The sequence below is a fragment of the Arctopsyche grandis genome, chromosome 8 (assembly GCF_051622035.1).
Source record: "Arctopsyche grandis isolate Sample6627 chromosome 8, ASM5162203v2, whole genome shotgun sequence".
Classification (NCBI taxonomy): domain Eukaryota; kingdom Metazoa; phylum Arthropoda; class Insecta; order Trichoptera; family Hydropsychidae; genus Arctopsyche; species Arctopsyche grandis.
Window position 1 is genome coordinate 20,838,497 of NC_135362.1, and position 21,784 is coordinate 20,860,280.

A 21,784-nucleotide genomic window follows, 5' to 3' on the forward strand; every position below is an offset into this window, starting at 1 on the left:
ACTGAAAATCCTTACAAGTTTATGTGAAACTGGTAACCCATTACCTTCTGTGGGACATACATATAATAGAATGGAAAAAGTAAAAGGATAATATTTTTCACTCACCTAAAACTAATTACAAAACATCACTCCTGCTCTATTCAACATTTAAGTACCTATACTATTGCTATGTGAAAGATAATTTTGCATTTATTGCGATAATAAAGATTTTTGCACGTCGCGAAATCGTCGAAATTCGTTCGAAATTGCGAAATTCATGTCTTCGAAATTCATGTAATTGAATTTATTCAGATCTTAGAAGTCACCACAGTTTGAGTGCATGTCCAAGGTGGTGGACAGGTATGCGTCCGGAATGATGAGGCGGATGTAAAAAAGCGGCCGAATGACGTGGCATAAAATGAGTACCATGAATTGTTTGGGGGCGATCTGAGCCCTGTATCCAGCCCTGCACGGGTTATGATTCTGTTATAGACACGTGCAAGGGGTCGGTCAGCCAACTCCACGTGCAAAACACACCGCCGACAGATCGATAAGGCTCGCCCGCGCACTATCAGACGCGCGACTACGCTCATTCAATTAGGCAGCACGGTGCGATACCTGATGCTTCTCAAACTGTACTGTGCTAATGTCAATAGTAGCTGTTTTCGATTATCATGTCTCTTGCTGTGATCAATTCTAACGAATTCATGTCATTTACGGCCACAGCATAACTCATAAAGTCATAACGCGTGGTTCAAATCCCAACCGGAATCAAAAAATTTGTTCGATTTCCTCGATGATTGTGTATATGTACGTCCAGAGAGCCGTGCGGTAGATTTTGTCTTGGAAATGCTGCCCCCAAAATTTTTTTTTAACCTTCGATTGTAATTTTAAAAAAACTACACAAAATGTACTCGTACTGTTTTTATTTTGAAAATATAAACTATTTTAAAATATTGTTATCAACTATGACAATCTACTACAGTTTTACCCATCTAACTTTAACTTCAGCAAATTCTTTCATTATGGATGTATAGTCTAGAGTGGCAGATGTAGATTCGATAGAAATTAATGACAGATTTCTAAGTTTTGTATGACTTATCGAACTTCTTAAGTAGTGTTTTATTGATTTTAATTTGGAAAAACTTCTTTCCCACTAGCTACAGAGACAGGGAGTGTTCATAAAATTCATAGGTTTCATAGAATATGGTAACATTCGTATGGTTTCATAGAATATGCAAATGATCTTCTTGAAGATAATTTGCATTTAAGTATATCTGTTTCATTTCCGACCGAAAGTATTGACTGGAGACTAGTATATCTAATTTATAATTTGTCATCTATGTATATCTTTGAGTTTTAAATTATCATATAAAAACTGACAAATTTTGCTAAGGGTTTCCAGAAGTGTGAATCGTTGAATCTCTCCCAAATTCAGTTTATATAATATCAAGTATGTAAATATATGTATGTACATACTGTTTGTGATTGATTTATTTATTATTTATTATATAGAAAATTGCTAATGAATTATTTCACAATTTTACAATCAACAATTGCAAACTTAAACTAACAACTATACTGTAAAATACTTAATTAAACTAACAACTATACTGTAAAATATATGAATTTATTATATGAATTTATTTTATTTTTATTTTTACTATACATACATTTCTACCATACGTGCAAATTATACAACCTATGGTCAAATTTTTGTACAAAACATTACAATACAGTTTTTATTCTATAATACAATAGCGTCATCTATAGACAACCTGGTACAATCAATCCGATATACATATGTATGCACTACGATTTGCGAGAAACACATTCTACATACCTCATAGGTAAGTATATTTTTAATATCAATAAATTCGATGCGTGGCGAATTTCCCCAGAAATTATATTCAAATAATGTTGACAGATGACGATGGGTTGTCAATTTGTTTGGAACCATTTCAACAATGAAATCGGAACTCTGATAGCAAACGATCTAACTGGAGATGCATATATTTAAGGTCTGGCCAGCGGCACCGGGTCAGGGATGGAACTCATGACCCCTCATTCTAAAGCATTATACGCTAACCACTGAGCTATTTATGTTGCTGGTTAGATTATACATATATGTAATATGTTTGACCTGTCATGGCACTATGGAAAATATAAAATATGTACATATGTACATATTATGAATGTATGACGATTACATACCTGTATTCATACTATATACCTACATATATACATACATATTTACATAATAGCGACTTGAGCAGTTTTCTTTTGAAAATTTGACACTATTGCTAAACTATATATAAATATGTAGGTAGAATTAGTACGTAATAAATGCACTATTATAAATATCATTTATACAGCATACTCAGAGCCGTACCAATGATTTTGATATACATACATAATATACATATTTTAACAACGATTTCCTCACACTGCCATTGCAACTTTATGACAGAGTGCACTAAATTATATTACTAAATTTATTTACATTCTGTGAAAATTGCTCAATCGACACAAACGATGTCACAGTTTGAGATAGCCGAAGATCGTTCGAAAATAATGTTATTTCGCCAACAAAAGCTTCCGAGAATGTCACATACGACAATTCAGTCAGACAATCAGAATTCCTGAAACGAGTATTCGTGCACATGCATTATGTAAATGCACACACGGTAATTTTAAATGCATTTTTGAATAATTTGTCGCACCGCTTCTCAAACAGACACTTTTATTCGATTCCGTGTATTCGGGCCGGAGAGGCATGGGTATCGCGTTAATTTAATCGAAATCTCAGCGGCAGGTCGACGTAAAAATATGGAGAGGCTCGATCTTTGATGGATCAGCCTGAATAGCCTCTATAAATTCAAATGTCATTGTGGTCCCGAAACTCGACGTGGAATTTCTGAAGTAACGTCTAATTGGGAGACCGGCGCGGGATACGCCGAGCTTTTTTATGGAGTGAAGAGCTTTAAAGCTTTAGTGGGTTCGCTTTGTACATAATTCATATATATATATGTACGTGCCTACTGTTATGTGTGTGTGTATAATTCAGAACGTGGCCTAGACACATCCATCCTGAAACTCCTCGGGGATGGAGGGCATGCCTCCAGCATCAGAGACGACCCTCTACCAACGAGGGTACAAATAAATTTCACATACCGAAATATCCCCGGGAAGGAAGAGTATAGAGATATTCCGGCACGATTTTGCTTCGAACTTAAAAATTCAATGCAATCCACGTACTCTTATATAATATAAAAGTATCGGTTTCGATTTTCCTCGGATTGAATAAAATAATTTTGAGGCCTGGGTAATCATACGTTGTTTAGATCAATAATTGAAATTCAATTTTACGATCGAATTGCCTCCTTTAAAATGACAATGGCACGATCGGTCATTTTGCGATTGGGTCGGTAACTTTAATGCTCCTCATTACGATGTAGTGCTCAGTTTGTCAATTACCCTATTGTTTGATGCCGAACGTTTCATGACTCATAATGAAATTGTAGCGAACCGCTGCTGGACATAATTGGATATTGTGCTATTAACTGCCAGCTGCAACTACCGTACAAGAATTACTGAAAAATGAAGATCAAATGTGCAAAAAAATAGAACACTCGAACAAAGTTTCTCGAGTACTACATAGCCAACTGCAAGTGAAACTGATTGTGTAGCCAAGTGTACTCACTCGATCTTTACAACACCCAATACGTTTCACATTCACTGCAAATTCATGCAAGTTCAATCATTCGACAGTTTATGTGGCTTAGACAGTAAACAATTCACTTATTATGTTGCACAATTTTGGAATTTAAAAACGATCACGTCGTGCGCGACTAATTGAATAAAACGGGTATTGAAAATTCTTTCGAACTTACCAGACTAGAAGTATTTAATTTCGATGAGATAAAATACTATTACATTTTCACAGTCTATGATAAGTCTGTATTGTAAAAGAGCAGACTTGAAAACAGTATATTGTATAATTCGAATTACAGTCAATATCAAAATGCATAAAATGATACTGAAAATCTACTACTAACCATTTACTAACAAATCTACTCCATTTGGGCCTCGCTGTGACTTTATAATCCTTTCAAAATTATTTCATACGCAGAAAATTGTAATCGTAAACTAAAATTCAACGTAATTGATAATGTATGGACATGCCATCTATTGCTATTGAAAGCCTCTACAAAACCCTTCCAATTTCCCTGTGCACTTTTGACTTACCTTACTTCATTTTACATTCTCTTGCGTATCGTCGTTCATCTTCCATCCAATTTTCTAACCAAATGACTCCCTCATTTCCATTTTAGTATCTCCCCTCCCTTCTTTAATTCAACTATGTATGCACATAATGTATTTCGCTTTCTGTATAATCTCGTTAGACTAGACACTCTACATATGTAACGTTTATACGGTGTAAAATCTTTTTAAGTGCACCGGTCTTTATGTGAACATGCAGAATCCAAAATTTAATGAAACATATTGATCGTTGTTTTTCTTTAAATATAGTATTCATTATTCCAAAGTATTCTGACACCCCTAATTTACCAATCGCAATGAGCAACACCGGAGCGTAGATTGGCCAATCTTAACTGAATTTGACCCAGTGAATTCGAATTCGATGATTTTTGTTCGTTTCTTCTCGTTTATGAGATAATATGAGCATTTAAAAAATGCAAAATTTTTAATGCTCATATTATCTCATAAACGAAAAGAAACCAACGAAAATCATTTTCATATTCGTATTCAGTGGGTCAAATTTTAATAAACATTGATTAGTCTCCGCTCATTGTAATCAGAATCTAATAATAAATGTACTTAGTCAAAAGTCAAAAAGCATCGCCGAAGAAGAAAACCTGATGAAAATCATTTGAAGATAATGAGATCAATTATTTAAATTAAAACGAATTCACATACATTACGATGAACTAACAAGAAACTAACGAACACATTCAATATGCAAGTATTTTTAAATGTCGACCAATTCGCATTGTTTTTGGTCCTGGTTCTGTGATCAATCTTGTGAACCAAACATAAACATACCGTTAACTAGATAATAAATGTATTAAATGCACTTAAAAATGTATAAAAAATTATAACGATATTCCATGCAATTATAATACAATAATATCACCCATTCCCCCAAAATTCCACGGTAGTTATCCCATGAAAATACCAACTTTAATGGCCGATAATAAATATTAGGTTTTATGTGTATTTGAGGGATGACAGTTCGTCCTTTCAGATGGGTCAAACGTAAGCACATTTACCTAATTCGTTTCTACTCGTTTGTGACAAAAAAAAAGGAAAGACGAAAACTGGAACCCAACATCACCACGTGTTTTGGAATGAGAGGCAAAAATAAAATAAACAGCAGGTAGTATATAGAATACATACATATACCCAACGTCACGCAAGAGACGCCCATAATTTTTGACATAGGAGAGACAAACTGAAATAATAAATAACGAGAAGAGTCAAACTTATTCTCAAATATTCATGAGGACCGGCAAAAAATGTATACGTCTACGTATGTATGTATAAGCACGGCCGTATTTACGAGGGTTCAATCTCCAGGGATCGTCCTCGTGTGACCAACTCAAACGAGGACTTTCTCCTGCCAAATTAACTTTCCCCAACGGCTTTTCTTGCTTGATCAAATCGTATAACGTTTATCCGTCCTGGCGGTGTATATGAGGCTTCACAATTTTTCACCCGAGCAAGGAGATAAAACCTTAAAAACAATGTCCACAGTCCAATCAGCTATTCGCTTATCATGTGTCAATGAAATATATGCGTTGTTCTTCGGAGATACGACACCATCACCGTTTAATATCGAAGACTCACAAACAAGTGATTCACTGTAATACGAGCGTTGTGTTTTGACCCATTAATTAAAAGCTTATATGAAAGATAAATATATTTTACACCAGTGAATCATTCCTCATTATTTTTCATCGTTTATGATTTTGAAGCAAAATTTGCTGACCTAAATATTGATATTAGCAATGCGCACAAGTCTCTTTTCAAATGTGAAAATTGATACCGGATGACTCGTTTGCCCGCATTGAAAGTGTGCACAAATTCAACTTAGATAAGATAAAGGAAAATGTGTCATACGATTACATGTGCGTGCTCTTTCTTGACCTCGTTCTAATTGCGGACAGGAATGGTTTCAGTAACAATTCCCATAAATTGTTTATAGCATAAATCACGATATGCGTTTGTGCATCTACATACATACATATTATATGCATATATGTATGTGTCTTACCTTTGGACACCCCCATGCAAATACGATGTACTGCATTCAACTGTTTGATGCACAGCCCCTATGCAAAGCACTATAAACTGCGCCCTTATCTGCCGATCCTGCAGTTGATCTGTTAATTAAAATAAGGGCAATTGTGATGTTCAAAATTGAAAGCAATATAATTAGAAACAATTCAACGGTGCCAGATTACATTATTATATATCGTTATTAATTAAAGGAATGTTTATAAATGTGTGTTCTAATTTGGTACATAATCTATTTAGTTTTCAATTAAAAGTGAATTAAGTCATAAATTTTATCATTATGAATCTCAATATGAAACTTCTATCTGCTTTGTTAAGCTATGATGAATTCAAATTAGCCATACTTCAACAATCTTGATACACATACATCATCATTTACAACCATTCGCCATTCACTGCTGCATGGAGGCCTCTCCAACACGCTTCCATTCAGCAACCCGACAAAGCCGCGCACGACACCGCGACATAGCCGCGCAGGAATCTGTCTTTGTTTTTGGTCTATCTTGTTTGCCAAACTTTTTCGGTGTATGTCATCGTCGAATTTGTATACATATGTATATATAAAAAACACATATACGAAAATGTTTTTGTGAGAATTAATTTTCAAATAATTTAAAAATCTATGAATGATCACAATATGTCTCGTATATTAAAGATATTACATACATGTATACAAAAAAAACATTTTTGTATACAATATACAAAATCCTGTTCGAGCAGATGAAAAGTTTAGAAAACGAGTCTCGATAAACGGTAGAACGGAACCCACCGGTTTTGGGCAACTCTCATCCATCTCATATCACATATTTTTCTGATTTCATCCACCCATCTCCCTTGCGGCCTTCCTTGCACCCTTTTACATTATATCGTGTACCATTTGAGCACTTCTTTCATCCATCTATCGTTCGTTATTCCATTGCTGTTTTAATCTCTTTACCTATTATATCAACTACCTTCGGCATACTTCTATATACATAGGTACATATGTAGTTGAGAAGTTATCACCTGAAGTGAAGTGATACCTATGTGTGTGTACACATAGTGCAAAAAATCAACATCTACCTATGTATATATCGACAGAACAACTTCTAGATACTTAATGTTTGTACAAATAAATCGATATACATATGTGTGTATGTACAATATATTGAAATTATAAAATTGATATTTGTATTTTCAATTAATTTAATGATAATTTCCACTAAGGAGTTATTGCCCTCACGTGATGTTATCAATTAATCAATTCGTAGACTATAAAAATATTTTATATAAGTATATATTTTTTTTTACAAAAAGAAGCATGAACTCTAACGAGCACCAGACCCCCAACAGCTAGAAGAAGAGGCAGGGTTCAAAGCCAGATTGAGTTCACCAGATTATTTACGGGTCACTAACGAACTTATAGATCACGAGTACGAATTCCGACTGCCTTTTTTTACTTTACGTTATTTTCGCTTCGGATGATTTTTGTTTTATTATTACTTTTTTTTTATTTTGAACATAGCATTCTTCGTCGCTTATCTTTTGAATGGAATCATGGAAATCGTCCGTAAAATAATAGCATATAAGAAAAGTTGCCATTGAAAGCATCGTCGACATCTGATTTATTAGAAGACGAAAACGTTCTCAATTAAGGACACGTACCGTTTTCGATCGTTTATCGCCACCGAGCCAGTACTCTATTGAGTCACATCAGCGTATCTCAATTACTATTTAATTGTATAATCGTGTACAAAGCAATGTTGAGTCATCTTTAATTTTTTTCCGTAGATGGATACCATCTCAGCTTTTCGGCCGAGTGGACAAAAAACCGCATACAAACCTTGAGTGCAAATATCGATACGTTATTCATACGTTTTCTATACAATCTGCTTTTTTGTTCTGTTTGGTTAAACGAAAAGGGTATCGCGTTACCGATGATTGCATATTCGTAACGTAATTAAGAGCAGAGAGTGACGCATCGTTTAATTTTAAATGGCACAAATCACTCGAAATAACCTTTACACAGTGTGTCATTGAAAAGAGCACACTTTTATTAAACAGTGTGTGAATTTCGAGAAGCACATTTGACGCGTATTTTTCAATGCGAACATCTTCGATTACATGATCCGAAGTGCTGCTTTTGTATGTACGATAAAACATTATTGAATTTTTGGGTAGTAATGCGATACCATATGCTGGTTGCTTTTTGTACTTGTAAATTTTTTATTACGCGGCGGATCCATGCCTATGTATACATATATTTTATGTGTATGTTTTGATTAATAAACAATGTAGAATGAATAGAAGGCAGTGCATATTATACTATTTAATACAAGCTTCATAGATGTTTTTATCATATGTCTATCTGAGTTTCATAAGTACATAGTTACCGTACAGTATTTAAACTGCTGTTGAGTTTTGATTTGATGTGTGGTTATTTAATATACAATATGCCTGATAGCATTTCAATGGACGATAAAATAGTAGACGTAATACATTATTATTTATATTTAAGAGAAATAATAGACATTTCTGGTAGTAAAGAAGAAGAAATAAAGAAACTTGTGAAAATAAGATGGGGTGCATTTGGACGAATGAATGCTGTTGTTTACATACATATGTACCTCTTCTTATTTTAAAATCAAAAATACCACTTTGGATGATGAAAAGACATTTGATCAATATGTTTTGCCAGTGATGACGCGACGTATGGATGTCAAACTTGGACATTGAACGCCAAGAAGCTTCACAAATTCCAATTCATTCAAAGAAATATGTATACTTGGCATAACGAGGAAAGACAGGAAGCGAAATACGTGGGTAAGAAGTATGACAAGGGTAGTGGATATGATGAATCGAGTGAAGAGATTGAAATGGCCATGGTCGGGTCATGTGGCTAAAGGAATGGGCGAAAGATGGACAAAATAAGTGCTGGATGGGACCTGAGAGATTGCAAAATAGTAAAAGGAAGATGGGTTGACGAAATTAGTAAATTTTGTGGGGTGAGATGGATGACAGTTGCGCAACACAGAGACGAGTGGAAACGTGTTGGAGAGGCCTTCGCCCAGCGGTGATTGGTTAATGGCTGTGGATGATGTTGATGACACAAAAATGTGAATCATCTTCATCAATGGGCTACTGTTCTTCACATATTTCCTATAAATCTTGTGTACCATTCAAAATCATTATCATTCTACTACTCATCCAATCTTTTAACCACATTGCCATTGTAATTTCATCACTTCCTCTACTCTTGTACTACCCACTATTCTCCTAACCGTCTTCATCGTATTTTTCATCCACATGTTTACTTTATCCCTGTTTTCTTCTCGTTCATATTAAATTTTAAAAAATTAAACCCACCGAAGTTGCTTAAACTCTGAAATCTCCATAATAACATTACAATTTACTTGGAATTACATACGAGCAGAACTTCGTCAAATTACAAATATACAAGATCATATAACTAGAAGAACAAACAATAGTTGGACGAAAGAAGTGCTCGAATGGTAACCGAGAGAATATAAAAGGGTGCAAGTTAGGCTACAGGAGAAAAGGGTAGATTAAAACAGAAAAAATGTATGAGATGAGATGGATGAGAGTTGCCCAAAACAGAGGCGAATGGAAGCCTGTTGGAGAGGCCTTGATCCAACGGTGTATAGTGAATGGCTGTAAATCATAATGATGATGACATGTATTTAAATAGGCAAAATACACTGATAGAATATGTATATTAAAAAAATGCACAACACAAAATGTTCTATTCCATTAGAGTTTGAATTTAATTTTGTATTTTTACCACACATGCTGTATGTGCATTACGATTACGATATCATATTCACTCGATTTTTGCAAAACAATAGTAACTAAAAGTCATCACTATCGTAATGCGTACTCGTCATCTCAATAATTTGATTTTTATCGCTAAAAGCAAATATTTACGTTTGTACTATATTATAATATTTTAATTTTCATGCAGGGGTTTTTAAATACTAGGATAAATGTTGACACAGAGCCTGAAGCACATTGTATGTGCTAACAATGACTATTGAAAAATCAGTTGTCGTATACCAAAAAGGAGCAAACAACGATTATATACCTGGATGTGCACGCGGTCAGACCCCAAACACGCGCCCGTATCACCACTCCATTTCTCCCAAGTATTTCCAAGAAACATCCCATATGCCAATATTTAGAAAAATGACTAATCGCAATCCTAATTTGTCCATTTATGGCCAAGACTTCGACCATAGTACATAAGTCTAAAGCTATTGTTCTAAATGTGAACAATGAAACTTGTCAGCGTTAGCCTCACCACCCCATCATAAATCATATTCAAAATCAACATGTTATTTTTCCCTGGGCTTTCTTTGATTCTAATCTGTGATTTTGTATTTGCAATATCCTCACAATAAACACACACAGCTCATTTTTAGTTTATATCGCAATACTAGCCAAAATAAATTACGACAATGATATATGTATGTACAGTGATTTTTTTCGAGTAATGCAATATTCAAACCGTCTCAGTAGAAACCGAGTCGAATGCAAAATATTAATATAAGGAATATAATTTTAATGGAATCTATCATATCTATTTTCATTGTCGCCCGTAAAACTAATACCTCCCTGTTACATATTCAATAATAATATATTTTATTCATAAGTCATCAAAGTGTTATGCACGTTCATTCATAATTTGTTCACTAAATCCGCATTAGCCACCCCACATAGTATATGAAACGGCTTTGCTGGAATAAATTACTAAGTAGCGCAAAGGGAGTTTTAAAAGCTTTAATGTGTTAACCGGTTGAAAAATTGAGTTCAGACCTCGCCTTTTTGTTATTTCGAGCGCATGAAAGGATACACATAAACAAATCAGGTAGTTTTATACCACGAAAGGCACAGGGGTTTCTCAAGAAACCCTGGGGGTAGCCCTTGCAGCTTAAAATGATTTATCGAAAACACATTTCTCTTCTCTATCTCATACAACACTCTATACTTGTCGCTGAGGAAGATGTGAACCATTAGTTATGCTGGTTGGTTAAAAAATGTAGAAACATACATGTATATAAAATCTACTTCTATTCCTCGCTACCATCGATAATGGATAACTTGTTCGTATTATTGAATTAGGACTTGGGGTTGTAACAAATATGCAGCGATGAACAGACAAGTCTCAGACGAGACAAAAAGAAACTCATTATATACAAGAAGGTTTAGTATAGTGACTTGGCATAATAAAACAATATTAAACTAGTATGTATGTAAGTAAATCAAAAAACATGCGACATTGACGCATACTACAAGATTTATCAGGCGTCCACACGTGTTGCGAAATGCACGTGGAGTCATCATGTGGAATGTAATTTATTGACGAGGAGAATAGTGAAGAAATAGCAGGGGACGTGTGAAGGCCAAATACCTGACTTTTTGTGATCAAGGGTACTTTAAGGGCATCTGAACATTTAATGGACTGCTCCTCATCTAGTAGGGTCCTTACATTACAGACAAAAAATCCATCCCCAACGTAGATACACACTACATATGTACATATGTGTATTCAAAATTTTGTGAGTGATCCTCAAACTTACGAACCAGTGTGTGAATACTTGAATTTACAAATTAGAAAATCATTAATGCAATTTATTGTGTCGAAGAAACAATACAAGGCAATGAGTATACTCCTACGGTGGATTCGATTACGTTTATATTCAATTAGCCTCATTTTCGAAGGCAAACCGATGTATTCTCGTTGAATATGGGTCAAGTTCAACTTCCTTCCCTTGCATTTCAAACAATGTAATTTTCATTCATAGATACATGTAAAATGCTTTCAATACCTAATAGTAGTTAGCATTATGTGGATCAAATTACCATTCGTATCAAAGAAAATCAATACACGTATAAGTTTATATATCCTAGAATTTACATACAAAGATCATTTTTCCCAATGAAACTCATCTGCACAATTTAAATAAATGTCAAAAAATCTTCATATTCCACAAAGAAAAGTTGTTTAATTCATGTTTTATTATTTTATAAATAATTCAAAATTTGATTACAATAAACAAAATTTGAAAACAAAAAATCGCAATTATGGAAAATTTATATAATATAAGACAATTTGCAAGTATGCAAATTGCATAATTCAAATTGAAAAAAATTACCAAAAATCTAGCATTTGAGAAGCGTGCTCAAACTACATACTAACGTGATATTACGAAGAAACTCCTCATATTTCATCACAGCTGTGTGTTTCTGTGTTATTTCTTTTTCATAGCAATAAAAATGTAATTTATTGTTTTACAAATATGTGGTATACGGAACACAATTATTTTCACTGCCCATTAGTACGTTTTCAAGACAGAGGTCAAAAGTTACCAAAAAAAAAAACCAAAAAATCGAACAGTCTAGGTGTGAATATCGAGTATAAACGTGAGTAATGATTTCTCCTCGTGAATAATTAATCAAAATTTTTCATCTAAAATATAATTTAATTTATCTACATTGCATTAATGTGTATTTTAAAAGTAGTGGTAGAGAACTGGTTGCTTATTCAATTTTTGAAATATCGTCTAGATATCTAAGTATAGCAATACTGAGTGTATAATTTGAGGAACGCGCTTAACGGATTGCCAGTACAAATAGTTGCGTTAAGGTAAAGGTCAATTTAAAACGGAGATTGCGCACGAGAGGACAGAGGTCATCGTATCTCACGGAAGTGGTCGTATCATCGGACAAACCAGATGCTATAGGCAGATATCAAACTCATTTCTGTTTAGGCATTCTTTTGAACTTTATATTCGTGCTTCAGAAAATTTAAAACTACATATAAAATATTCGATGATCTGTGGCTTGATCACTAATTTGAATAAATCTAATCGGTTTTATTTGTAGTTAGGTAATTTAAAACTTCAAGATTTGGATAACACGCAAATAGATCAACTGCCGTCAAAATTTTATAATTTTATCTGATATCATTATATCACCATGTCATTATAATTCCATAAATCTTTTCCTACTGCATCCTGCCTCGTAAAACCACTGGAGAAATCAGTATCTTTTTCGAGACAAAAAGTTCCATAAAACCAGGGCTGTGGAGTCGGTCCAAAATTTACCGACTCCGACTTTATTTAATGATTTAACTCCGACTCCAACGATTTTAGTAAGATCGACTTTTTTGCCAGGATATACATACATATGTATGTTGCAAAAACTTTTTTGCCAATATATACATATTTTTATTACCAATATATACAATTGTTGGTAATAAAAATAATAGTGATTTTCAAAATATAAAAAATGAAAAAAATCACTAAAAATTGACTTGTAACAAAATTCATTGGATCGTTGGTAATTAAACGTATAAATAAAAAGTAAGTACATTAATATTATATGTGTACAAATTTCATACATAAATCATTCAATGAGAAATATGAGAATAAAAAAGTATGACACGGAGAAAAAAATCGCTTTTGGCCACAAAACATCAAAATGCGTGCAATTCAACGGTTTTATTTACAATGTAATTTTTGTAAAGAAATTATAAAAAAATATTGGTGGATTTACTTCAATAAAATTGGAGACTGGTTGACGCATACCGTAATACTATTAATTAAAGAAAATAATAAAAAGGAGGTTTACTACGACTCCGACTCCGCTTGAAATGCTCCGACTCCCCGATAAGAATTTAACACCACCGTGGTACAAAAATAAAATCATTTAATTTCCTTTTATCATTCCCACCAGTAGACAACGTGACAATCGTTACAAATGTGATATTTCAGCAGGACAAAATACGTAAATGACTATTGGAAATTTCCCGGTCGGCTATTAATATCGTAACATACTTTGGCTCTTTCAGATGATACGATCATCAAGATGACTTATCGGTTTGTTACTATTATTTCAAATACTGTTACTTTTGTTTCAAAACTGGCAAGGATCGTCGTTTTGATTGTTCAATCATTGACCCATTAAAGTTCAACGTTCAACGAGGCATCCAAATTCAAATACTACTCTCATCATGTATATTTAATGAATCTGAGAATTTGTATACATACATATGTGTATGTAATAGCATCGGTCACACGGGATTTTTTTCGTCCACATTTCGGGAGATATCGGAGCTCAGAGAATGTATCCTCGCGTAGACGTTATAGAGCCGGGACCCGGGGTAAACAAACATAAACCATTTCTGTTAAGAAAACAAAGCCGTTGCACCGGAGCGGCCAGACGACGAGGCGAACCAACAAAAACTTGTTTACTTCGGGCAAACACAAAAAATATCACAGCCAGAGCAAAGTGTTCGCGGTGCATGGCAGCCAGCCCGTAGGACACATAACTGCTAGCTGGAGAAGACGAGGTGTTACCTGGTGTTTGCTCCGGGGCTAAAAATCGATGTCGGTGACTCCAGACGACACGCCAGTCTCGCGAGGATAGACAACGACCGGGAGAAATGGTTCAAAGATGGACGCGAGCGATCGTGGGTCTTTGTCGCTTGCTAATGGTTCCTCTGGTCCTCCCCAGCCTGCGAGGTGGGCTTTCGCTAAAAGCGAAACGTAGGCGAATATAATGGATGCACGTAGTATGTAGTTGTAGATGGCCGACGAGAGCCAACCCTCCCTCCCCCCCAGCTTCAGCAGCTCTGGCGGTGGCGGAATCGCACAAGCAAACACAATTATTTCCTATCCCCAGGGATAATATCAGAGAGTTTCCTATTTGTATTCCGTCGACCGCCTACGAGGCGAGGGGAAAAATTAAAATAAAAATGGGAAAAACGTTAACAGAATTTGTACACGAATTTCCACTGTCGAACGAACGATATAAATCTACACAAAGTAAATTAGTTAAATACCAATCTAAACTCTTATGATATGCGTAGAACTGGTTCTTCATGGACGACCACTTTTTATACATCAACCCTATCTATCAGACACTGGAATTCTTTCAGTGCGCGTTGGGGCGAGATGAAAATAGTTTTTTGGTTTAAATATTTTTTTTAGTTAATAGAATGTCGAAACTTACACCTACATGCTTTTCAAACCATCCTTCTTCAATAGAATGTATCGATAAAATATGCTTTATCAGTTTCAGTAAAAAAAACCAAGGCAAGTCAAGTCAAGAATCGTCGATTTAAAAGAAATTTAATAATTCGAATCTTAGTAAATTTGTTCTTTTTAGATCTTATAAAACCAAATGTTTTTAGTATATGTACTTCCATTCTTCATTTGAAACCAAAAGTTAATGATTTTCGGGTGTGTATTCCTACAAGGCTACAATCTGTTGAAAAGATTTATGTAGATAATTAAATATTATCTCTAAACAATTATTAAAATGAACACTACCAAACACATTCGATTTATGCAATTCTAAAGACAGAGTAGTAAGTGGCACGTTCAAAATAAAACAAAGGAATTCCTAGTCTGTACCGTCGCGATCCTTCCCAAAATTCGCCACCTGGAGCGTTTTCAGCGATACTTCATCCTTATTAATAGAGGTAGGACCGGAAGCGTGCCGTTTATTGTTCAATTGTTGTAAATCCTTTGTAAAAAAGGTTCGGCAAACCTTTAACAATGCATTTACAACATTTGCACAATATACAGCCCCCCCAGGGTCCGGGCTTTACTTATATTAACACAGGTTTGACAGTGATCGATAACGGTGCTTCCCATATTTGAAGAAATGTCGGAAAACTTGACAAAATACTAAAATTTTACGAATTAACAGTAACATGAAGACAAGCCTATCACAGCTGGTATATACCTAAACGTACCGTGCTGAACTTTAATTGCGCTCTTATCATAAAGCAACATAGTCGCAGAATTAGTATTTTCGGTGATATTTCATCCTTGTATTAACAGTGATCGATAACGATGGCCATATTTGAAGAAATGTAGGAAAAACTTGAAATAATAAGATCGTACGAATTAATAGTGACATGAAGACACGCTTATCACAGCTGGAGTCTACTTTCCCCGAAAATAAGAACCGGTCTTAAATTAATTACTAATTTTACACTTGAAAACTGCACTAGGGCTTATTTTCGGGTGTACCTTCTTAACTTTAGGTACATACACTGATTTCTCATAAAATCCTTTAAAATCATGGAAAGGCTTATTTACGAGGTAGGTCGTATTTTTGGGGAAAGACGGCAAGTGTGCTCTTACCATAAAGCATCATAGTCGTAGAAGATTTTTTTTTAAAACAAAGTTTTTCAGTATATTTTCATGCTTCTTTCAAAACCAAAAGATGAGAATTCTCTCGATGATTTTTGGATATACATTCCTATAAGTAGGGTTGTCAGATTTCATGCAAGGCAAAACGGGACATAAATAATTAAATTATATTAATTACTTTAATAGGAACAAAAGCAGTCATAAACATATAAATTAAACAAAAACAATGTTAAGTCCACATGAACACATTAATAAGAATAAAATATATATTCAGCTATTTTATTAATAGGAACAAAAGCAGTCATAAAAATTTAACGCCCGACAACCCTACCCATAAGGCTACAAGCTATCCAAAATATTTATTTAGATAATTAAATATTATAATTATTAGAACAGTTCTATGCAAAATTTAACGCTAACAAAATATTCAACATGCTTTCAATTTATGCATTTGTAACTCATTTGTTTGTACAGGTACAATAATTTATTTATTATTTTCAATAGACAACAAATCACTGCAAGTTTTCTGCCTATAAAACACTGCACTAAATTATGAATTCTAAATCAAACTAATACAAAATGAATAAAATAGTTTGAGCAACCGCGCTTCTAAAGAAAAGAACATTCAACATTCAAGGCTTCGACAGGTCAGATCCCTTTATTGTACATCGATAGGCGTAGATAGATTACGATAAGGGTGTATCATTCCGAACAGCTGATCGTTTTGTTTCGTTACCTTTTTTTTTAATTCTAGTTCCAGTACGCATGTACATTTACACTGAGTACACATCACAAAATGCCTCAGTCATACCGAAGCCTCACATTACACCATTTTATTACGGCGGCCTCCTGTGCACTTCACAGGCCAGTTTCGTACTCCATTGGACTTATCTCGTTGATTATAAACGAGTGTTCTTGTGTGCACACCGGGCTCTCGTTATTCGTTTTTTATTAGGCTCGCGGTTCCAAGTCCGTGTTGCCAGTCGCCACGCACAGCTGCGACCAACGCGGCCCGTCTGCAACAGCTGCATATGTGTGCGATGCATTTGTGGATGTGTTTATGTGTACATCACAGCTGTGTTGCACACCATCACGACTCCAGAACAGCTGTAGGGTCTCAGACGGATGACCCATTTCGAGTTGCCAGTGGTGCCTTTTGGAAGTTCGAGGGTCTGCTCTTTCAATTATTGACCCCTGAAGGTCGTGCTTGAATACCAATGTTTAGGTCGGAATTCTTTTCTCTAATTGCCATAGGTTTCCAAACCGATTCATAATACCATTCGTCAAATTCTGATGGTTTTTTGTTGGAGCAACAGGTTGTGATTTGTGTCACAATTTTGAAATGTCTGTAAGAGCATATGTTTAGATGGTTATATATGTTACAGTCGAAATGTATTTTCAGTTGTAATATATTCCAACTAGCGTTCTAGGTGATTAATATTTCAATACAATTCAACTAGTAAATTATACCCCCCACAAGCGCAAATACACATTCAACAATGTGTGCCAATTGAGTTTTGATAGCTCGGATGCTTTTACGAATGCTTTAGAATTTCATAATGCATTAATATTTGCTAGATATTACGAATAAAGGTAACGAGTACCGTAACACGATAACTCTAAGAATGTGTTCCAAGCAAAAATGTGACTTTCCAACTCAATTTACTAGCCGAGTGACGTTTTCACGAAATCCTAACCTCTACATCTAACCTTTATCAACTTAAAGTTGAACTGTATTTTCAGTTGTAATATATTTTGACCGGTTGTAATGTTATTCACCATATGAATCAACTGGTTAAAATATATTTCAACTGAAAATACACTTCAACTGTGACGGTAGTTGGTACGAGGTTAGATGGAATATATTCCAACTAGTCAAAATATATTAAAACTGGAAGCTACACAAGTTTTGCACCCTACGAAAGAGTAGATAAAGTAAGTAGTCATAATATAAATAATTAAATATATCAGACAAATGATATGTTGATTGCAAGAAAAATGAAATAAGTTGGTGTTTATAAAAGAAAGTACATTTTTTTACTGATGCATTTTTACCTATGATGCATCTGTGTGGATTTTAAATGTAAAAATTCGATATATAAAGTCAGATGCTTTGAAAGATGTATGATTGCAATTGGAATAGCAAGAATATATAGAATAAATACATGAATAGGAAACATGACCAAAACGGAAAGCTAAGAAAGTGAATAGATTAAAGTAGGACATATAACTATGAAATGGATAGTGATACCCAATAGGATGTAGAAGGAAGCAAGGAAGGTTGAATAATCGTATCATACGACTATATAGTGAATAAAATTCATAGGATTTTTTGGCCTTTTATAAACACCAGTAAAAAGTGATTGATAATGATTACGAACACTGGTCGAGTATATTCTTATTTGAAACCTATTATGCTATTTTATTTTATTTTAAAATCAATTTTATCATTTATTATGCTTTTGTATTCTAGAATTGTATTTGCATTGAAGATACGTTTCAATTATACACACTTACTTCAATGTTTTTATTCTAATGACTGTATTTCTCAAATCTATGTACATTCATACATATTATACATATGTACATAAATATGATATTGTGGAATTTTCTTGACCTTCATTATAGAAACGATCTTCTGAGCTTTCTCTTTATATCTTATAATCAAATCTTCAATTTTAATGTTATCTAAGGACTTTCAATATCAAGTAAGTTCTTCAATCTTGTTGCAAAGGTGAAATCAATTTTGATAATTAGTGAAAATATACCAAATTTAAACTTTTTTTAACCATTTATTAAGAATTCTTGGTGATTTTAAAACAATTTTGTGAAAAATTTTATAGTATTCCATCAATTTTTTTGCGTTATATCTTCCATTTCTGTGTGCGGAGGTCCTGCGATATGTGTTGGTGTGGACTCAGCTGTAAAAAGATACTATTCAAGTCTCACGGGCTTGGGGAACAGGTATAATCAGCTGGTTGTTCAAGGACTTGAGACACTGCGCTGCTCTAAAAAAATATTATTAATAAATTGAAACGCTTTAAAATATATATTTCATTTAATGAAATTCAATTTAATGCGAGAAAGTGTCCTCAAATATACATATACATAGATGTATTATATAATATTTTAGCCCGCCAGCAAATATAATGTATATTGTGCATGTAATAACTTTAACATGAATTTCAATATAATTTTCCTTAAGTTTGTTCGAGCGGAATTGATAACTTCACCCGGGGTAAAACTTTCCTGTCATACTTTCAGCTCTGCAAGTTAAATTTTCCCGAAACAAAAAAAAAACACAACTGATAGGTAAATTGGTCTTTTTTAAGTAGTATGAGTTGGCGAAAAAGAAACTCCTTGGAAAGAAAATCCACGTTATTTACTTTCTCTCGCGTAAACGGTTGAAAAGTTTCTGATTTTACCGGCTTTTTTGTGTTTTGTTCCGTTCAGCCGACGTCATTATTAATCCACTAAACGTATTCAATGACGGAAAATTTAAATTGACTTTTAAGTAATCGAAAATTTACAATATATACATATGTGCTCGTGCCGAATGACACTTCTCATTATAATCGTTTATCTATAAATAAGTATGATGAGATTCGCTCACCTTGAATCAAGAACAGCATTTCTCAAAGCTCACTCTATTTCATTAACATGCCTTCGTTTTGTTATATAATACAACCAATACATAATTAACTCATATTATTGTTCACGATATACTCTGTTGTAATCTAAAATACATCCTTGCATAGGTGACTGACAGAATTTGCATAATTTGCGATTTTGAGTGACGCTCACGTTTTTATATTGACACTTTGAGAAACACCGATCTGTCGTAATAGAATTGCAATAATTCATATTTTATCACAGTTTTTTATATAATATAGACATAAAAAAATGTTTTATTATTATAATTGACGTCGCAGTGTTCTGTACAGCTGGTAACAGGACCCGCCTTTTACATCAGCTGATATCCCATGTGGTGTGTTTAGTTTTTTTTTCTTTTACACATATTTTTTTGGTGGTTTTGGCCCGTATGCATGTGTGTGTGAAGAATTTGGTCCATGTGTATGTGTTTGTGTGAAAGGATCTCAAAAATCTCGGTGCATGTGTTTGACGTTGCACCGACAGACGAGCGAAGAATGCAATGTGGGAAGCCGGTCATAATATGACCTTATGTCTTCGATATAAATCAACGGTTTCATCGAAAGCAGATGCCGTGCTGGTTCGATGCGGAATAAATATTTACAAAACGAAATTTGGTAATTGGTATGTATTAAAAAAGATTCGTTGACAATTTGTGAGCGGAAAAAAGCTAATATTATACATGGTAGGTTTATTAGGAAGTTTCAAATTGGGTAACGAAATTGTTTGAAGAATTTAAAATTGGTTGCATTAGATAAATTGGCTCCACGGTGCGTGACTACCTGACCTCATGTAATTACAAACTTTTAAACTGCCATCCTCATGCTATGCGTATCAATTTCAGGGCTTACCAAACCTTGAAGGAATCCAAGCGATAATTTATAATACAAAATTGTTTACACTGCACACTGTCATATTCAATGACAATATCTTACACGATGAATCGTTTTATTTCCAGTTCATTAATAAATATAATAATAAATTGGCTTTAAAAGTTTATTGTGTATAATGAATTTCATATTCTTGATTTCAATAGTTTATAATTATGGTGCAATGATTAGCTCTTTGAATGGGAAATTTTATACAACTTCCATTACGTTTGGAAAATTAGCAAACGCTATGAGTATGCAAATATAAATATTTTATGTAAAGTGGCTATTACGCGAATGGTTTTCAAGATGTATACGACTCAATAAATGTTGGATTAAGCACTGGTTTCACAAGCTTTGAATCGATATAAGGTACAACTCAACAATAATGGAGATCATCATCATTCACAGCCATTCGCCATCCACTGCTGGATAAAGGTCCTTGTAACAAACGTTCATTCGTCTCTGTTTTGGGCTACTCTCATCTCATCCCACAACTTTTTTCTGATTTCACCCACCCATTTACCCCGCAGCTTTCCTTGCACCCTTTTACATTCTCTCGGGTAACATTCAAGCACTTTTTAGTACATCTATATATGTATATATGTATACATGAATACGTTGCTACGTGACCCGCCCATTTCCAATTCAATCTCTCTACTCTCACAATTACATCAACCACCTACTTCATACTTCTAACTTACGTATTCCGTTTTCTATCTATTCTCGTTGTGCCAAGCATATAGCGTTACATACTTCTTTGAGTTCTCTGGACCATATGCAGCATTCTGGCTTTCAATG